This window comes from Sarcophilus harrisii, chromosome 6, assembly GCF_902635505.1.
Source record: "Sarcophilus harrisii chromosome 6, mSarHar1.11, whole genome shotgun sequence".
Classification (NCBI taxonomy): domain Eukaryota; kingdom Metazoa; phylum Chordata; class Mammalia; order Dasyuromorphia; family Dasyuridae; genus Sarcophilus; species Sarcophilus harrisii.
The window spans coordinates 250,217,714-250,223,713 of NC_045431.1; positions in this window are offsets into that span (position 1 = coordinate 250,217,714).

Genomic DNA, 6,000 nt, shown 5'->3' on the forward strand with positions numbered 1-6,000 from the left:
GTCCCTCTCTGACTCTATTTGTTTGTTTGTGTATCATGAGAACTTTTCTGACCAAAGCACACATTTCACCTCCAGTTTTATTTTTTATATCATTATTTAACCTCATTTTAACCCTGTGAACATTTTATAAATCTCCACAATTTTATCATTAGCAGACTAAAGTTTCAGGAATTTTAGAGACTTGCACATAGTCTTATAGCTTATAAAAGTCTGAAGCAAACATGTCTATTCAAATCTTCCCAATTCCTGGTCAGTACCTTATCCTGTATACCCACTAGAAAAAAAGACCTCTAATTGTATTGGCTTAAAGAACTCTCAATGAGGAAATTGTCATTGCAAATGATCATCAGGAGATTTACCAATTAGTGTGGTAGAGAATTCCTTGGTATCAGTGAGATGTTAAGGGGTGTATTTGTGAACAAACACTCAATATATGTATGAAGAAAGACTAGAATGCAGGTTATATAAATTACCTGGTATTGTATACTGAACCAGCTATCTCTTTTTTCCTTATCCAACTCTTATACCATATTGTCTCATCAAACAAACAAACAAAAGCAAACTATTTTGTACTATTTTGGATTCCTTAAAATAGCATTGCCTGGTGAATTATTATTTTTACATACTTGTATATTGAAAAGAAAGTTGAAATGTCATTCTTACATAAAGTGCAGAGTTCTTTTTTTAATGAATAAGAAAGGATCCTTGAGTCCTTGGGATATCACTGGTAGTATTTCATTGCTGGAAGTTGAGGGATAGGGGGAAAAAATATATTCATTAAATGACCAGTTTGAGAAAAGCACAAAACTAGATAGATCCTGGGAGATATAAAAAAAAAATAGAGAAAACATCTTCACTTCCCTCAGGAACTTACTCTCTTTTTTGAGTAGTCATCTTACAGAACCAGGATTAAGAGTTGAGAGGAAACTAATTCAATTCACTGAGTTTGATGGGACAGGCATTTGCATAATTTATTGTTCTCTTTTTATATTCTAGCTTCTGTCACAAGCCTGATGCATAAAAGATACTACATGAGTATGGGTATTGATTCATTAAAGTAATTAAAAAAGATGAATACTTAGTTTTGTATACTATGGGAAAGTAGCCTGCTAGTATTCCAGATGCATTCTTACTCAGGGTGGGTCAAATCTCATTACCTCAATTGAATTGCATCATTGAAACAAGTTAGATTTGCCAGTAGAAATTTGAGATATATTAAACTATCTTCCCCCATTTATATGCTGAGTTTGCAGTGGATGTCCAAGTTTGGAGTTTGTGTATAGAGTAAATTGCAAGTGTGGAGTGTCAATAATCCACTAAATTATATTTTGCAAAGTTGCAAATGGCTGCACTTTATCAGAAAAAAATGGTCAAAATAGTCGAATTTAAGATTCATTACTTCATCAAGAAAAATGAATCTTGCTGCAGTTACACTGCCAAGAGGGCCACAGAATGCTAAAGCGCTGCTAACACTAAAAGAGTAAAATCTGTAAGCAGCAACCAAAGAATTCAACAAAGAGACAGCAGGACAGTTGAAACTTTAGGTCTTTCTCTAGATAGCATACCAGAAACTTATATGAATCTTGTTTCATTACAAAAATCTTCTTGATCTCAGTTGTCCCTAAATGATTAGCAGAGTTGATAGGAAATGTGTTTTTCTAAATTTATCTAAAACTATAAAGAAGTAGGAATAGAAAAAAGAAAAGAAAAGGGAAGGGCAGGATAGAATTGAGGGCAGAACCACTAGGAAAAAGGTAAGTGAAAGGGTGGATGGTTGGCAGAATAAAAGATAGTGAGTGGAGTGGGTGAAAAATAAACACTACTAAAAAAAAAAGGGTGGTTAAACAACAACAACAACACGTGACTAAGGACAATGGAAAGAGAGAACAAAAGTGTACAGAGAGGAGAAAATAGGTTGGGAAGAATTTCAAACTGGTAAACATAACTTAATGTGAATGGGATGAACTCTCCCTTAAAATGGAAACAAACAGCAGAGTGATTAAAAAACAGAATCCTATAACATGTTTTTTACAAGAAAAACATTTACCACAGAGAAACACATAGAGAATAAAGGTAAAAGGCTGGAAGATAATTTATTTTCCTTCATCTGAAGTAAAAAACAAAACAAAACAAAAAAAGCAGGGGTAGCAATTCTGATTTCAGATAAAGCAAAAAGAAAAATAGATCTTAACTAAAAGACATAAGGAGGGAAAGTACATGTTGACAAAGGGTACCGTAAATAATGAAGTCAAAACAATACTAAATGTGTATGCAAGAAATGATAGAGGAGGCAAATTCCTAGAGATTTTAAATCAATTATAGGAAGAAATAGAATTTTATTCTATTCACACACAATATTAGTGAGGAATCTCAAACTTTCCCTCTCAGAATCAGACAAATATAACCACAAAATATACAAAAAAGAAACTGGGAGATTAATAAGACCATAGAAAACCCATGATAGACCTCTGGAGAAAACTGAATAGATCAGAAAGGAATACTTTATCTCAGCAGTACATGGCACCTACCTAAAAGTTAACCTTGCATTAAGACACAAAAACCTCACAATCAAATGCAAAAAGGCACAAATAATAAAAGCTTCCTTTTCAGAACACAATGCAATAAAATTTTATTTAATAAAAATAGACTAAACATTAATTCAGAATCAAATAATCTAATTCTAAAGAATGAATGGGTCAAACAACAAATCATAGAAACAATAATCCATAATTTCATTCAAGAAAGTGACAATACTTTCTTGGTATGTTACATAACATACCAAAACCTATGGCAAGCAGCCAAAGCAGTCTTTAGGGGAATTTTTATATCTCTAAATTAGCTACATAAATTAAATAGAGAAAGAGAAGATCAAAAGAAATGCGACTAAAAAGCTAGAAAAAGAACAAATTGAAAACTGCCAATTGAATAGCAAATTAGAAATTTTGAAACTCAAAGGAGAGGTTAATAGAATAGAAACTAAGAAAACTATTGAACTAATAAACAAAATTTAAAGTTGGTTTTATTCTAACAAAATAAACCATTGGTTAATTTGATGAGAAAAAGGAAAGAAGAACACCAAGAACACCAGCATCAAAAATCAAAGGGATCTGACTTAGTATCAATAAAAAACAAAATTAAAGTAATTATAAGGAGGTATTTTGCCTAACTCTATACCAGGAAGTCTGAAAGTCTAATTGAGATGCATGAATATTTACAAAAGTATAAATTGTCTAGTTTAACAGAAAAGGAAAATACTTAGTCTCATTTTAGAAAAAGACATTGAACAAATCATTGATGAACTCTCTAAGAAAAAATTTCCAGAGCCAGATTGATTCACAAGTGAATTCTACCAAACATTTAAAGAACAATTAATTCAAATACTATGCAAATTATTTGGAAAAAATAGTAAAGAAGGAGTACAGCCAATTTTCTTCTATGACACAGATACCTAAACCAGAAAGGACCAAAACAGAGAAAGAATACTCAGACCAATCTCCCTAATGAATATTAGGGCAAAAATCTTATATAAATTATTAGCAAAAAGATTACAGCAACTTATCAGAAAGAAAGGGCACTATGACAAAGTAGGATTTATACCAGGAATGCAGTGCTGGTTCAATATCAAGAAAAATATTGACATAATTGACCATATCAAAAAAAATCATATGATAATCTCAATAGATGCAGAAAAAGCTTTTGACAAAAAAAACATCATTCCTATTAAAAACACTAAAGAACATAGGGATGAAGGAAGATGTCGTTAAAATAATAAGTAGTATCTCTCTAAAACCTAAAGCAAATTTTTTTTGTAATAGAGAGAAACTGGATGCATTCTCAATAAGATCAGGGATAAAACAAGGATGCCCATTATCAGCACTATTACTCAATATTGTATTAGAAATGTTGGCTTAAGCAATAAGAAAAAGAAATTGGAATAGGCAATGAGGAAATCAACCTATCATTCTTTGTAGATGGTATGATGATATACTTAGAGAATCCTAGAAAACCATTCAAAAACCCACTGGAAACAATTCACACCTTTAGCAAAGTTGCAGGATGAAAATAAACTCATACAAATCATCAGCATTTGAATATATTACTAACGAAGTTTATCAACAAGAGATAGAAAGAGAAATTCCATTTAAAACTACTATAGATGGAATAAAATACTTGGGGTTCTACCTGCCAAGACAAACCAAAAAACTATATGAACACAATTACAAAGCATTTCTCACACAAATAAAATCAGATCTAAATAATTCGAAAAAATATTAATTATTTATGGCTAGGCCAAGCTAATATAATAAAAATGATGTCTGCCTAAATTGCCCTAGCAACCAAATTGCCAAAACATCATTTAATAGAATTAGAAAAAATAAAAACAAACTTCATCTGGAACAACATTAATTAAATTAATGAAAAAATATAAAGGATAGTGGCTTATCAGTACCAAATCTAAATTATATTATAAAGTAGCAGTAATCAGAATGGTGTATCAATGGAATAGACTAGAATCATACAATACAATAATCAAAGCAATTTAACATTTGATAAATCCCCAAATAGCAGTTTCTGGAATAAGAACTCATGAATTAACATAAAAAGGGATATTTTATCTATCAGATATTTAGAGAAGGAAGTTATGACCAAAGAAGAACTAGAGAATAATATGAAAGTCAAAATAAACAAATTTGATTACATTAAATTAAAAAAGTTTTGTGGAAACAAAACAAACAGAAACACGATTAAAAGGGAAATGTAAAGCTGTGGGGGAAATCTTTACAACCAGTATTTCTGATAACGGTCATATTTCTAAAATATATGTGTCAAATTTATAAGAATGCAAGTCATTCTCCAATTGATAAATGATCAAAGGATATGAACAGACAATTTTTTGATAATGAAATTGAAGCCATTTATAGTTATATGAAAAAATTCTCTAAATCAGTATTGACTAGAGAAATGCAAATTAAAATAACTCTGAGGTACCACCTCACACCTCTCAGATTGGCTAAGGTGACAGGGAAGCATAGAAGTGGACAGGCCTTTCCTGCCTATGTCAATGTCAGTATTTGGTTCCTGGTTGTTCCTAACAAAGTTCTTCTGCAATGTAATTTCAAAATCTACAGTTTTTCTACATGGCTTTCTGACACGGCTTAAAGCAAGAATGATCTGATTGTGCAAGAACAAAGTTTTTAAACCAAGCCTCTGTGCCAAGTTTGGTTGTAATGCCAGCAATTCCCAAATCACAGATAATTTAGGGAAAATATACAAGTAACTGATTCCTGATTCTGCCATATCTCCAGAGATTATGGAGCATGTAATAAATTCACGAGATTTCTTGGTACTTTTGAGATATATTCTTCAGGGAGCAAATCTAATTTCTCAGATGCAGATATAAATGCTTCTATATTTTACAGGCTGGAAAGATTAAGAGTGAGTTTTCTTCTTTTTTTTTCAGGAAGGTGTGGACATTCAATGTTTCAAGGAATACACGGGCCTTTCTTCATTTCTTGATAAGAAAAATATTATGTGACTGATGAAGGATTAAGTTTGCTTTGGAAAAAGGTATCATTAATAGAGTAGCAGCTGCTTTTGTTTATATACTGTGAATACTCTGTATAAAATTGTGAAAAGTAATAATTTATCCTTGGAAAACCTATTTCTAAAAACTTAAAATGAAAATTAACTTGAAAGATTTAAAAAATCCTTAAATATGACTTCAGGGACATTAGATTAGGATAACTGTCTGGAATGATTAGAAAAAGGAAAATAAAAAGAGAAAAAAAAATCAAGAGTTTTAACGCCTAACAAAGGGGATGATGGGATTTGATGACAAAACTGAGATTGCTACAATATTTGTTATTACATTTAGAGAGAGCAATGCAGTGTATTTACAATTAATTAATTAATTATATAACTTGAGGAATCCCTTCTTTCTGGAACTAATTCTGTATTATTATATAAATTTCAAGGCTCATTCCAATTCTATAATTCTGT